Raw genomic sequence first — 16,085 nt, forward strand, 5'->3', positions numbered from 1 at the left:
AACATCGAATATTGAAATAAAATATCGACCTTCGCCAGAAATATGAAAATTGCATGTTCTTACATTGAATTCTTTCGAAATATCAACTGTGTAAATTTCATATGTACTATTCTCACGTGGCAATTCGATTTCATAAGCTTTAAAATGAGTATCTAAACCTAAAGTAATACACTTTTTATATACAACATAAAAAAATTCTCTGCTCTTTAAAATAATACATTGCATTATTCCGAATGACAAATTATTTTCATCAGCATTAGAAATCATCACATATTTACCCTAACAGCACAAGTAGATTCTGAGAATGTTCTAAGAATATCGCAAAAGTATATTGTGTATATTCTCAGAACAATCTCAAACGTACTGCGATTGACGCAGTACGTTCTGCGAATGATGTCCTGGGTAGCATCTTCCATAGTATTTCTCCGCGAATGTCTATAGTTGGAGGACAGTTTCAGAAAATGATGAAAATAGGAAGATTGCAGTAGATCATTTATACACGCACGCATATATACCGCCAAGTGCGCGCGTGCTCACGCATTGAACAGGATAGGTTAGGATTAGGTTAGGTTAGGATTAGATTATTAATATGTCAATTTTGATTTTTTATTGATGTTTTTATTGCAAAAACGTTAAGATACTTCAAAATATGTGTCATATACATTATGAACACATTATTCTTCATTACATATATGTTATGTATATATATATAACATTTATAAATAAAAGAAAAAGTAAATTCTCTATATATCGTTAACTCTCAAAATAAAGATTTTCATCATAACTCGAACAAAATTTGAAAAAAACAAAATTCTTAATTGTAATCTTTGGCTCTTGCGCTAACGTGTCTTATTTAAATACGTTGACAAGATAATTATCACATTCAGTCAGAGGGCTCTTCTAGTTCTTCCGGAGGATCGTTTCGATCCCTCTGAATTTTTCTTTTTTTTTCTTTCTCTCTATCAATACGCTCTTTAGCGTGAGCTAACCATACTTTTATTGTATTAGATATGTGCTCATCCTTTGCTGCTTCATGCGCGTTTCTTACAATAGCTAAAACAGAAGGAAATATGTTTTTTGAAATTAATTATTCATTATTTCAACTTCTTTTTTATTTGAATAAAAGGCATCTCTAACACATTTGCAAAATGTAATTTAAATAAAATAGAATAAAATGAAATTTCTTCTTTTTAATTTTGTTTTTAAGACTCGTATGTAATTATGATGGATATAATTGAAAAATATTAATATGACTATTACAATTTCAAAAATTTTTAATATTTTTCAGAAAATTAAAATATAATGTATTACAAGTGTATCAAAAGTAATTTTTAGTTTTATCAAAATATTCAAGAGCCTTAATAATGTTAGGAAGAAAAAAATTGTTCCTTAAGGGGGAATACGCAGTCAGGCAGCGCGAAAACAGAGGGTCTTTCTCGAATTTTTTAAAAGAAAACGAATAGTTTTTTATTTACAAACTTTTGCATGATATTAATCAACATTTTAAGAACATTTTGTAATTTTTTCATTAAGAAATAATAATAATTATAATTGTTGTGACTATTTTGATATGGCTCCTAAAAAAAAGTGGCATTCCGGTGGACACTGTAACTCGAGGCAGGATCATCTGAAATCAAAAACCCAAAAAGATTTCGTTAGTAGAAGACTTTGTCTTTCATGTGAACGAAGGATTTTGAAAAAAATTAAATTTTGAATTTTTTAGAGAACTTTTAAGTTTAGAGAACTTTTAAGTCACGATTTTTGCTTAAAAAATCGACCGATTTTATTTTTTAAAACAAGTTCTAATCATCAAAAAAAATCCTTCGTTCACACGGAAGGCAAAGTCATCTACTAACGAAATGTTTTTGGGTTTTTTATTTCAGATGATCCTGCCTCGAGTTACAGTGTCCACCGGAATTTTTTGAGGAGCCATATTAAAATAGTCACAACAATTATAATTATTATTTTTTAATAAAAAAATTACGAAATATTCTTAAATTGTTGATTAATATTATGCAAAAGAATTTGTAAATAAAAAACTTTATTAGTTTCCTTTTAAAAAATTTGAGAAAAATCCTGTTTTTGCGCCGCCTGACTGCGTATTCCCCCTTAATAGTTTACTTACTTAATATTACTTGACACAAGTTCAGCTGGGAAAAATTCTTTTTTTTTTTGGCACCATGCCAATTATATAATACAGCAACTTTGTTTGAGACTATTTGTCTCAATAAATTTAAACATGAATTCTGTGAAGAACCTTGCAAAGAACCCTACGAAGAACTCTACGAAGAACTCTGCGAAGAACTCTGCGAAGAACACTGTATAGAACATGCGAAGAATCCTGTGAAGAATTCTGCGAAGAGAGAACACTGCGAAGAATACTGCGAAGAACTCTGCGAAGAGAGAACACTGCGAAGAATACTGCGAAGAACGCTGCTGAAAGTTATATATATTTATATACATATATCATTTTAAGACGTTTTAAAAATAATAAAGAAAATGTATTGCATATTTGACAAACCAGAGAAGGAAATAGTGCAATTAAGTTTTACGCAAAGCATAATAATATTATTGTAATATTATTGTACTTTGTATATTATTATATTATTGTGTCCAGATCAAACCAAAGTTAAATTTGAACCTCGAACCGAGCATTTTTTTTTTTATTGATACGATTTCTTTTCTGAAACAAGCTCGCCGAAATGCTACTTGGAGAATGCTCGCGGTTTTAGGTTCAACTTGAACTTTTGCTTGATATTCCTGAACACGTTCTAAATTTGTAAAACTATTCTGTTGATACGAAATATATATCTGAGATGTATATCTAACAAGTAACACTACCCAAATGTAAATCACCGATTTTGATAATTTTTGAATATGTTGTAGTAGACGTAAAAATAAGACATACGTATTTTTTTTTATCGGCGGAAAACCATATTTACACCCCTTTACACCCCTTTAAATTTATGGGTATCGATTTAATTGTTTTGTATATAAGGATTTAGTATTTTCGGCCCGAACCAAATAAAATAGTTGCATCATCAAGAGATATGAAAAATGGAAAATTTTCGACTCGGTTCGATCATTTTTAGGGGGTAAACCACCCCCTGTATTTGAAACAAAAATTTTAAAAATGCCCAGATAATTGCAAATTTTATTCAAAAATTTTTAAAAAAATATATGTTACACTCGCATCCAAAACAAAAGTGAGACTGTTTGAGGATTTAAGGGTGACCACCCTTTTATCGAATTTCTTACGTAACATTTAAATTTATTCCGAAATAATGGTAAACAGTTTCATTTATCGTCAAATTAATTAATATTTACAAATTATAGTCTGATCAACCCTTCAATTCTATAAGGGGTGAGGAAAAACCTACCCTTAATAAGAGTAAGAAACCAGGATCGCGGCTCTTAGCATTACCCAGGATCACGACGGAGACGTGGCCGCGTGGATCCCATTTTATTTTATTTTTTTGGTTTTTTTGGTTTTTTGTTTTTTTTATTTGTTTATTGTTTTGTAATTTTTTTGTGTTTTTATTTGTATGTTGTTTTTTAATTTTTATATTTGTATTTTAACAATTAAAAAAAATTAAATTAATTAAACGTTACATTATAACTAACTTTAGTAATATTAATTAATGGCTATTCTTTATAGTCTTTACAATAATGAGGGACGCTTTGATTGCTGGGATCAAAAAAATGAGTAAAACATATATAATGTGTACACCAAGCGCACCTAATTAAAGCATTATCTTCACAATACTTGCAAGATGTATCACAATTTTCAAAACAGTATCGGACAGGAGTCTTGCATTTAGGTGGTTTTTCTTGAATATACCCACTTTTATACCATGCATATTTAAACATGTTTACAAACCTGGCTGAAGAAAACTGGTTATGAATCAGCGACTGAAGTTTTAATACATTGTTTCTTGCATGTAAATTGACATCAAAGCCATACAAAATTACCAGATCTGAAAAATGTTTTAAAAAATTTTTCCATGGTCTGAATCCATAAACATCTAGGGGTTGAATCATACCAGTTGTCCCAGCAGGAATTGTACAAATATTGACATCTTTGCCTTCTAGACAAACGTTGTCAAAATTTTTCTTTGTTTGTCCTGTCCACGAATCTAAACATAAAACCGATTGTTTATCAACCACAGATAAGTAAATATCTTTGTACCATTGAACTGCCAGGTCAGATGATAATTTCCCAGATTTTGAAGGTACTACGACAATATTTTCTGCTTTATATATGTTCATTTCAACAACAGGTCCAAACTGCCCACTCGTTTCTTGTAAAACAATAAATAAAGGCGACTTGAGTAATCCACTAGCTGATACAATCGGTTGTATGGTATAGCTATGTGTTAATGAATTCTTCGATTGTGTTAAACATTCAACTTTTGCTGTTCCTTTGAAAGATAATGTTCGTCCTGCATGTGATTCATAATTAAAACCAGACTGATCTGAATTATAAACATTGTCAGCTCCTAATAATGAGATTTGCTCCCTAATTTTGGATACAAATTGATTTGCTTCTTGTACTAAATCATCTTTCTTTGATAAGAGCGTTTGGGTAGTGAATTTATTAATTTTTCTGGATACGATTCCGTGTTTTATTTTAAAATTGTGAATCCACTTTGATGAAGCCGTGCAAAATTCTCGAGGTAGTTGTACTTCATTTCTTGCATTTAAAGCCCATCTCTTAATATCAATATCATGAATTGGTATTGACTTCAAATGTGCATTTTGAAACTGTTTCATGACATATTTGCTAATTTCCAATAATTTCTCGTTTCTTGTGCCACCTTCTTTTACTTGCTTTTCCCATCTATATAACATTGTAATATTTTGAACTTTTTTAAATTTACTTTGTACACATTCAAATTTTAAATTTTTTTTTGTACCAGAATGCCAATATTGAACAGCTTTTTCTTTATATTCGAAATCTATCATGTTTTTAACTTTTTTATTATCATTAATAATAGCGTTATAATCATCTTGGAAATCTTCTTCAATTGCATGGATTTCAGGAAGCGCAGTATTATCTTCGTAACATAAAGTAGTATAACTTTCAAATATCAAGGCAAAATCAATGGAGTCTTTAATTATATTCTCCAATTGTGACGCAAAAGCTCTCTCATCATCATTAATAGCTGAATCAATATTATATTGTGGATAATTAAAAGCTTCTTGTAACAATTTTAAAATGTTTCTTACATTCATCGTCATTTTTTTGTATACGTATTCGGTATAAAAATACGTAATTGGTGAGCTTAAGGTGTTTACTGATTTTTAAATTAATTTAATCGAGATTAGAACACCGTTGAAACCCTTAACGATCAACGCGATTGTCCGAGAAACTTTCTTCTTTGAAATATGGACTGCAGGATGTGAATGTGAATGTGAGAAATGGGCCCCGGAGCATCTCATGTAAACAAAAGCCGCGAGCTAACAATAAGGAGTGAGGAGCGCTCGCCTGGCGACGGAGGCATTCATATTTCAAAGAAGAAAGTTTCTCGGCTTCATCAAAGTGGATTCACAATTTTAAAATAAAACACGGAATCGTATCCAGAAAAATTAATAAATTCACTACCCAAACGCTCTTATCAAAGAAAGATGATTTAGTACAAGAAGCAAATCAATTTGTATCCAAAATTAGGGAGCAAATCTCATTATTAGGAGCTGACAATGTTTATAATTCAGATCAGTCTGGTTTTAATTATGAATCACATGCAGGACGAACATTATCTTTCAAAGGAACAGCAAAAGTTGAATGTTTAACACAATCGAAGAATTCATTAACACATAGCTATACCATACAACCGATTGTATCAGCTAGTGGATTACTCAAGTCGCCTTTATTTATTGTTTTACAAGAAACGGGTGGGCAGTTTGGACCTGTTGTTGAAATGAACATATATAAAGCAGAAAATATTGTCGTAGTACCTTCAAAATCTGGGAAATTATCATCTGACCTGGCAGTTCAATGGTACAAAGATATTTACTTATCTGTGGTTGATAAACAATCGGTTTTATGTTTAGATTCGTGGACAGGACAAACAAAGAAAATTTTGACAACGTTTGTCTAGAAGGCAAAGATGTCAATATTTGTACAATTCCTGCTGGGACAACTGGTATGATTCAACCCCTAGATGTTTATGGATTCAGACCATGGAAAAATTTTTTAAAACATTTTTCAGATCTGGTAATTTTGTATGGCTTTGATGTCAATTTACATGCAAGAAACAATGTATTAAAACTTCAGTCGCTGATTCATAACCAGTTTTCTTCAGCCAGGTTTGTAAACATGTTTAAATATGCATGGTATAAAAGTGGGTATATTCAAGAAAAACCACCTAAATGCAAGACTCCTGTCCGATACTGTTTTGAAAATTGTGATACATCTTGCAAGTATTGTGAAGATAATGCTTTAATTAGGTGCGCTTGGTGTACACATTATATATGTTTTACTCATTTTTTTGATCCCAGCAATCAAAGCGTCCCTCATTATTGTAAAGACTATAAAGAATAGCCATTAATTAATATTACTAAAGTTAGTTATAATGTAACGTTTAATTAATTTAATTTTTTTTAATTGTTAAAATACAAATATAAAAATTAAAAAACAACATACAAATAAAAACACAAAAAAATTACAAAACAATAAACAAATAAAAAAAACAAAAAACCAAAAAAACCAAAAAAATAAAATAAAATGGGATCCACGCGGCCACGTCCCCGTCGTGATCCTGGGTAATGCTAAGAGCCGCGATCCTGGTTTCTTACTCTTATTAAGGGTAGGTTTTTCCTCACCCCTTATAGAATTGAAGGGTTGATCAGACTATAATTTGTAAATATTAATTAATTTGACGATAAATGAAACTGTTTACCATTATTTCGGAATAAATTTAAATGTTACGTAAGAAATTCGATAAAAGGGTGGTCACCCTTAAATCCTCAAACAGTCTCACTTTTGTTTTGGATGCGAGTGTAACATATATTTTTTTAAAAATTTTTGAATAAAATTTGCAATTATCTGGGCATTTTTAAAATTTTTGTTTCAAATACAGGGGGTGGTTTACCCCCTAAAAATGATCGAACCGAGTCGAAAATTTTCCATTTTTCATATCTCTTGACGATGCAACTATTTTATTTGGTTCGGGCCGAAAATACTAAATCCTTATATACAAAACAATTAAATCGATACCCATAAATTTAAAGGGGTGTAAAGGGGTGTAAATATGGTTTTCCGCCGATAAAAAAAAATACGTATGTCTTATTTTTACGTCTACTACAACATATTCAAAAATTATCAAAATCGGTGATTTACATTTGGGTAGTGTTACTTGTAAGATATTTTATACTAATTATGTATTAAAAATGTTATATTTTTACATTTTTTGTGTATATAACCTTAAACTATTCTAAGCAGAAAAGCTTTATAAGTATGTAAAAAATATACAAAATATTACGTAAATCATATATAAAATCTGTCTGTTAAACTTTATTTACTATTATATGTAAGATAAAAGTTAAAGAAAAAAAGGATTACCTTCGATTTGATAACACGTTGAAATCTCTTACTCCATCGATTACCGAGCAAGCGGGAAGAGACCGGAACAGGAACATATGCAGATGGCGTTGAACGTATGTACCGTTTCCATATTTGGCGTCAAACCTGAGATTATACGCCCGCGATAGAAAGGCGTACGTATCTTTACCGTATCTTTGAGTAAATTCTGAGATTGTACGCACGCGATAGAAAACCGAATCATACTATAAGAGATATTATAGAGTTGTTCTCAGTATCTTACGGATGATCACAGTATAATGAGTATGAAAATGGGATGATACGCAGGATATCATGTGCTGTTAGGGTAGGTCTAAAGACAACGCTATTATATCGAACCCATGCAACTTCCATTAAATTGTTATCATCTACTTGGGATACATTCGTAAAAATTGAGTTGAAACAAGTTGCCAATGTCTTCCTACGAATGAGTGTTATTAAATGCGCATCCGAATCACTTTATACTAATCTTATTTCTGGACTTATTTCAATTATATCGTTAAGCCCTCTTTTACAAAGAAATCTATAACAAGAATGCAATTGCAATTTGATCGCTAATGTTAATGTTATATTTTTCCTTGATGTTACGATAAACGCATAATTCTTCGAAATTTTATGAAATCCCTCATATCGAATAGAAGATAAACTTTTAAGAGGTCCCATTCTTCGAATAATTTCTGGATAATGTACCATAAAATGAAATTTGGGTTTTAGATGATCATTGAATAATCGTATATACATTTCATGATGAGAAATTATTAACCCTTTAAGGAAATTTATTTGAACGTTTGAAATAATTGTATCTGTTACGATATTAATAATTTCACAAAGTATAAGATAAAAATCCCAAACTTCATTATCATAAGGAATTAAATCTCCTATAATAAAAGTTAAATAACAAATCATTGCAGACATTTCTGCTGCTGTAATCGATGCGTATAAAGATTGTCGACAGAAAGTGAATGATGTTTCGTTATCGAAACGACGCAACGCACTGAATCGAAAAGAAGCTTCTAAACACAGATCGGACCTGTGTAGAAAAACCTGAAGCAAAACAGAATGTTTTCGGTTACACGAATATTCAGTCCCCCTCACCCTCCTTTCCATTGGTATGCCTAAAACTTCTTTTCGCTCGATTCAGTGCGTTACGTCGTTTCGCTAGCGAAACAACGTTCATTTTCTGTCATCGCTCTTTTCTTCCTTTATTTTCTTTTCTTTTTTTTATGAAACAAAAGATGGTCTTGTTGCCACGATCTCATCCGTAACATCCATTCGAGCATTTTCCGAAGTAATTGCATCGATTATTATACGCATCGATTATTATACGCATCGATTATTATACGCATTTATGTGCGAAGACTAATTCTGCTCAAAATTGGATATTTCGAAACATTTCGAGGAAATGGATTTTCTTTTAAAGAGTTGGGATAATTCTAATTTATTATTTCTTTTCGAATAAAAATTTCTTTATAACTATAATATTATCTTATTTATTATTTATTATCTTATTTATTATTTAACCAACCTTGGATATTTTTGATTTACTCGTATCTTTTGAATCTTATTTGTTGTGCACAATAAATTAATACATTTTTATAAATTATAATTTATTATATAAATATATAATTCGTTTTTTCTCTTATTTTATTTACACTGAAGTTTGATATAAATTTATATTTACATTTGAGATTTTCTTATATTTAACATTTTATATTTTCTTTATGTAGCGAATGATATTAAAAGTGTAGATGATTTGGGCGATCTTTTAAACGAATGTAATTCGTCTGATTTCAATAAATTGATTCCCAACGTTTTAAATCGATTGAAACTACGCAGACATTTCAATGACTACAACGTATGTTTTCTCTATTTATATATTTTTTATCTATTTTTTATATTAATTATTATGTAATTAAACTGATTCTATTTGCTACTATTTTTAATCAGTGTAATTATAAAATGGAAAAATAATAAAAATTTGAATTATTTTTACAGATTCGCAATAAAACAGTTGACTTTGATTGTTCAAGTTTTAGTACAGAGAATGATAATATAAATAATTCAATTCTTGTTGATTTAATAAATCTTCCAACAAAACCTGAGAATGCTATTGTCATAGAAGATATTAGCGATAACTGTCAAAATGTGAATAATTCTTTAGTCGAAAATAAAGAAATATTACCATATGAACCACTTGTAGAGAAAACAAGACTAAATTTAAAAACAGTGGAATTTAATTTAAAGGAAATATTATCAAAAACAGCTTTCGGTAATTCTCTGATACTAATAAATCAACATGGAGGAAATATTACGTCTCAATGCCAATCCATTTTATGTGATATAATTATATCATACTTTTTGAAATTTAAATATCAGGTATATTTATATGTTATTTTGTCTATAATTTTTTTATTGTGTTACTTTACAATATTTTATCTTTTATGTATTATTTAAAATATCTTTTTCATTTGAGATCCAATAATCTACATTTACTATATCTCTATATCGTGATATTTACATATTAATTATTATGTTGTTTAAATACATAGAGCCGAATTATATACCAATTTATTTACATATTAAATTTTCTTTTTTAAAGAACACTTCAAAACGAAGATTTTGCTAAAATTACAGAGGAAATAATTGAGTTATTTCCAAAAGAATGTAAAGAAACTTACTATATGCCACCTATACGAAAAAAGTATTCAAAAATTGATAAAGCTGGTATCTCAAGAGGAAAATTGGTCGATAAATTTCGTAATGCATTAAAATTTATCCGTTATGCTGACAAGTTGAAAAATAATAATCACATTGAACAAAATGTTATTGTAAGCCAAGGTATTAATATTTTGTATTAAGATTTATCATGGAATTTTTGAAAAATATATAACTGGTCCAATAAATATTAATTTTAAAAATTTTTTAAATTCTTCTCAGCTGATGATCAACAAATCGCAGAAGAACATAGAATTTGGTTGATCCACAACCAAAAATGACAGAATGAAGTTAATGAAAAATGGGATGCGTCATATATATATATTACGCGTTGAAGATTGCGCTAGTAAAAATATACAAAAATGTTAATGACTTATTTATAAAGTGGTCTATATTGAAATTGGATTCTTCTTATATATTGGTAAATGTCTTTATTTTGAAATAATATAATAAAATAAGGCTTTAATGATAAAATAAGACTATTTTTAAATAAGACTATATTTAAAATATAAATAATAGAGAATGAGTTAATAAGAGCTCAATTCAAGCACGGAAATAAAGCGTATGAATTTTTTTCATTTAAAATCTTTATTAAAGGAAGTGAACATTAAAAATAATTTTAAAAAGACTTTTAACTGCAAATTTTACTACTAACAACTACAAACAAAATATTATAATTTGAGTATTAAATCTTTAATAATCTTTATTAATAATTTATTAAGTTCACGTAGGTATAATAATTTGTATTTATTCTTATAGATTGAAAGGGATTTTGATCGAAAATTTCCTCAATATAAAGAAAAGTTATTGAAATCTTGGAACGTAAATTTTTCACTTATTTTAAAAAAATTTATCTGCAGGAGGGAACATTTATGAAAGTTTAATGAATGCACAGCATTTAAACTTAGGTAAATATTCGTACATTAAAATTCGTACATTAAAAATTTTATTTTAATTTGTAATAAAAATGATACACACATACAGATATGTTTCATATATATGGGTTATTATTAGACACTCTGTGTCTTAATATTTCTTCTATTAATACATATCTATTGATTTCCTCATAGATTCGAAAACAATCCTTCAAATATGGCTTTTAACCAAGTGTTGTAGCTCCTAAATCAAGTAAAATTACTTTTAAAATTGGGAACAAGAAAAGAATGTGGAAACCTACAATCTCGGAAAGTCAGGAAGGAATTCTAATACACTGTAAAGTAAGTTAAACTCCATTCTTGTTCCAGATTCGAAATAAAAAAAAATCGAAATTGATATTTTATCAAGAGACAATGATGTATATATAGAAGTGTTTTACAACAGACATTTTTACTGGGCGCTTTTTCAGTTTTTTAAAAAGATTTGTTAAAGTTAAACTAACATTTATAATTAGAGGTTTCTTACCTTTTGTAATTTACTTTAGGTACCTGGCGATATTGAAAAAATATGTCAGGACAAACAAAATAAAATGCGTCAAATGAACCTTACGATGCAACCTTTTGTAATCATCATTGGACCAGAAATAACTGCAATCGACAATGTATACATTCGACTCGATACAACATTGTATTCTATGCCGACGGTATTAAAAGCATTGGATGTATTTTTCAAGATTTTTGTAACATTTAATGCGTGTTATTCGAAAGAATGTGAAAATATGTGGTATCTAATTCAGTGGGAATTTATGAGATCCATACAATTTGGGATGAGAACATTCCCTTTCTGTGCACTGCATTAAATAAAATAAAAAGAGGTTAGTCTTCATTGTGTATAAGTCTGAAAACTTGTTTTCACAACTTGTTTGTATCATTTGCTCTTTTGAAAATCTATTACTTTTTATTTAGTAATATTGATTTATTGCTATTTATTGTATAATATATATATATATATATATATATATATATATATATATATATACCGAACTTATTTTCTCATTAGTATTAAGTTTTATTAGTTTAGTATTAACTTTTATTATTTGTTTTTGACATATGTAACAATTAATTTTCTTGCGCCTTTTTAAAACATAAAATATTACGCTTAAATAATAATTTTTCAAATACTAACATCGTATTTTAAAAGATTGCTTTAGCCAAAAATGGATTGTCGAATTTGTTTAAAAAAGATTTTCGGAGATACTCGAGCATATATTAAACATTTAAAATCATATCATCCATTTGAGATGACATATAAATGTGTGGGTAAAACACAATTAAAACTGAACGTTATGATAAACAATAATTCTGTATTTACTTCTAATTACAATTACGAATGCCTGTATACTATGTGTAGGTGTGGATGTGTACTGTATGCGAGCAAGTGATGTGTCTGGAGGCGGAAAAGTTACTGCTCTCTGGAAAAATCCGGGTTCGGCATGCACGAACCGAGAGGAGTTTTTTTATGGAAGGAGAAATTTTACAAGGGACGGGTTGCGTAAGGAAAAGCCGTGTGTTTGCCAAATGTTACATGGCAATCTATACGGCTGCGGAACATGCAAGGGTTGTAAATCTGTGGAGGTGAAAGCGAATGCATGCATGCGGGAATTAGAAAGCTGTTAGGATTTCCGAACGTGTGCGTGTGTGTGTAACGCGGCGGAGTAGAAGACAATTGTCCCTACAGTACCCTCTTGCTAGTGTTTAACGATATATAAGAATTTATGAAAATCCTCCCTGTAGCCGGTCCGGGAAGGATACGTCTGCCTGATTTGGTTATGTGGTTGGTCGAGTTTTCTAGTATTGTTTTCTGCTATGTGTGTTTGTGTGTATTTGGTAGGTCTGTGATTACTGTGTTCTTTTCGGAAGGGCCTGGAACGTCCTGATCGTTGTTGCTTTCCTGAGAGACGAGTGGATCATCGGCCATGATGTATGCTGGTTTAAGGCGGTCGATGGAAACCGTAACGTCACGGCCGTTCATGCGAACCACGAACGTCTTCTCTGCTCGTTTAATTACTTTGTATAGGCCGTCATACGGTTGTTGCAGAGGCTGTTTGAGACCATCGTGGCGTACAAAGACTTCCTCCGAGGTAGCAAGGTCCTTGAACACGAACGTCTTACCCGTACCATGGCGAGATACCTTCGTCGGTCTCAATTCCCTCAGGTGTTGGCGTAGCTCCTTGACGAAATCTGTTACGTTGTCTGTTGCGTTGTCGCGGTGTAGAGATCCTAAGAACTCGCCCGGAAGACGTAGCGACTTCCCGTAGACCATGTCGGCTGCCGTGGCTTGCAGGTCTTCTTTCCAGGCTGAGCGGATGCCCAGCAAGACGGTAGAAAGGCTCTGTGTCCATCGATGTTGCTGTTGGCACATGATTGCTGCTTTTAGTTGACGGTGTAACCGTTCAACCATGCCGTTGGCTGAAGGGTGGTATGCGGTTGTTCTTAGGTGAGTCGTACCTAACAAGTGATTAATCAATTGCTTGAAAAGATATGACTCAAACTGCCTATCTTGATCCGTGGTTATTCTCAATGGCGTGTCAAACCGAGATATCCATCCATCGTAGAGAGCACGTGCGACAGTTGAAGCTTCTTGGTCGTGCAGGGGAACAGCTTCTGGCCAGCGAGAGTATCGGTCTACTATAGTCAGGCAGTATCGGCATCCCTCTGACAGTGGCATGATTATAATGTCTATATGTATATGTTCGAACCTGGCAGAAGGTGGTGCGAATGTGCCGACAGGTGAGGAGACATGGCGAGAGATCTTGACGCGTTGGCATTGGATGCAGCTGCGGGCCCATTGTCTGCAATCAGATTTGATCGACGGCCATACGTAACGCTGAGTTACGAGCTTGACCGTCGCGTTGATTCCCGGGTGAGACAGCTGGTGCAGTGAGTCGAATGCGACTTTCCTGAACTCTTGAGTAACGAAGGGCCGCACTGTTTGTGATGGGACGTCGCAAAATACTGCCACGTCGGTGCCAGGGATGCACACCTTTTTCAGTACGAGGGTGGAGTCTTCCTCCAAGTATCGCCGGAGCTCTTCATCTTCTTGTTGGGCTGCTGCCAAGGCTTCGAAATCGAGAGTACGCTGAACTTCCTCCACGCGCGACAGAGCGTCTGCTACCACGTTGTCCTCCCCGGAAACGTGGCGGATATCGGTGGTGAACTGTCTGATGAAGTCCAGGTGTCTGAACAGGAGGTGAACATTGGACCGTCTTCTTGTGAAACGCATAGACGAAAGGTTTGTGGTCCGTGTAGACTGTGAACGACCGTCCCTCCACGGTGTGTCTGAAGTGCTTGATTGCTAGGTAAATAGCAAGTAACTCCCGATCGTAGGCTCCGTATTTTGCTTCCGCAGGACTTAGCTTTTTGGAAAAGAATTCAAGGGGTTGTCAGGCATCTCCGATCCGTTGTTGGAGGCTGCTCCGACTGCGTAGTCTGACGCGTCGCTGAAGATTGCGAGCGGTGCATCGGGCTCGGGATGAGCCAGCAAGGTTGCTTGGGCTGAGCATTCCTTGCTTGATTCAAATGCTTCTATAGACGTTGATGTCCAGTTGACTGGCGACTTCCCTTTAACATTGCCTAGCAGCAGGTTGTTAAGCGGTGCTTGAATCTCTACAGCCTTGGGCAAGAATCTTCTATAAAAATTCAACATGCCCAAGAATTGACGTAATTTCTTCACGGTGTCGGGTCGTGGATAGGCCCGTATGGCGTCGACCTTTTCCGGTAGCGGGCGAGTCCCTGCGCCGGAAACGAGGTAGCCGAGAAATTTAACTTCGGGCTGTCCAAATACGCATTTTGCTGGGTTGATGATGACACATACTTCTTCAGCCGCTCAAACAGAATTCTCAGGTGTTTCAGATGTTCTACCTCTGATGTTGATGCGATGAGGATATCGTCGATGTACGCGTAGCAGAACTCCAGCCCTTGCAGCACCTCGTCAATAAAGCGCTGGAAAGTCTGCGCTGCATTACGCAAACCGAAGGTCATGAATTCGAACTCGAAGAGTCCAAAAAGGCGTCGTAATGACTGTCTTTGGAATGTCCTCCTCCGCGACCGGAATCTGATTGAAGGCTCGTACCAGATCGATGGTGGAAAAAACGTTTTTCCCATGAAGTGACTGGGAGAAATCCTGGATGTGCCTCACTGGATATCGGTAGGTTCTCGCGTTCAGAGCGCGATAATCTCCGCAAGGCCGCCAGTCGTCGGCTCTTTTTCGGTACCATGTGCAAGGGCGATGCCTAGGAGCTCTGTGACGGGCGAGCGATTCCCAGGCGCAGCATGGCCTCGAATTCCTTCTTCGTCGCTTTTAACTTTTCCGTTGAAAGGCGACGTGGTCTCTGTGCTCAATCGCAATTTTGGCTTCGCAATATGCTTCATTATTAGAAAATATTTTTTAGTACAACTGATAAATTCATCAGATCGTATGTACGAGGTGTGGCAATTAAATAACCGGACTGGTGCTAAAAAACATTTTATTTATTATTATTTACATTATACAAATTTTCTCCTTCTATATATTCTCCTTGGCGATCCCTACACCGCTCCATACGTATTTTCCATTGTTGGAAGCAGTGCTGGAAGTCCGCTTCCGTTAGGCTGTTGAGTACCTCCGTCGCTTTTGCTTTTACTGTCTCTACACTCTGAAATCTTGTCCCCTTTAGCTCTGATTTTACTTTTGGAAATAAAAGTAGTCACAGGGGGCCAGGTCGGGCGAGTAGGGTGGGTGGTCCAACACTGTGATTTTGTGTTTCGCGAAAAACGACTTCACAGACAACGCAGAATGTGATGATGCATTGTCTTGGTGGAGCATCCAAGAATTGTTCTTCCACAGTTCGGGCCTTCGCCTTCTCACTCTTTCA

General features: G+C 33.3%; 2 long non-coding RNA genes across 3 annotated transcripts; one reads left to right on the forward strand and one right to left on the reverse strand.

Moving 5' to 3' along the window:
* Positions 1-790: 790 nt before the first annotated feature.
* LOC112639862 lies at positions 791-7,738 on the reverse strand. 2 transcript variants are annotated; one of them, XR_003123709.1, is made up of 3 exons: positions 7,565-7,738; positions 2,126-2,433; positions 791-1,053 (listed from the first exon to the last, which is right to left on the reverse strand). It is a non-coding gene; the product is annotated as an uncharacterized LOC112639862 (long non-coding RNA). The 2 variants fall into 2 exon arrangements; XR_003123708.1 differs by having other exon boundaries at positions 2,126-2,436.
* Positions 7,739-9,945: 2,207 nt separating this feature from the next.
* Positions 9,946-10,659, forward strand: LOC109610489. Its single transcript, XR_002192866.2, has 3 exons — positions 9,946-9,958; positions 10,182-10,420; positions 10,520-10,659. It is a non-coding gene; the product is annotated as an uncharacterized LOC109610489 (long non-coding RNA).
* Positions 10,660-16,085: the final 5,426 nt, after the last annotated feature.

Source organism: Camponotus floridanus, unplaced genomic scaffold, assembly GCF_003227725.1.
Source record: "Camponotus floridanus strain SB8 unplaced genomic scaffold, Cflo_v7.5 scaffold94, whole genome shotgun sequence".
Taxonomy (NCBI): Eukaryota; Metazoa; Arthropoda; class Insecta; order Hymenoptera; family Formicidae; genus Camponotus; species Camponotus floridanus.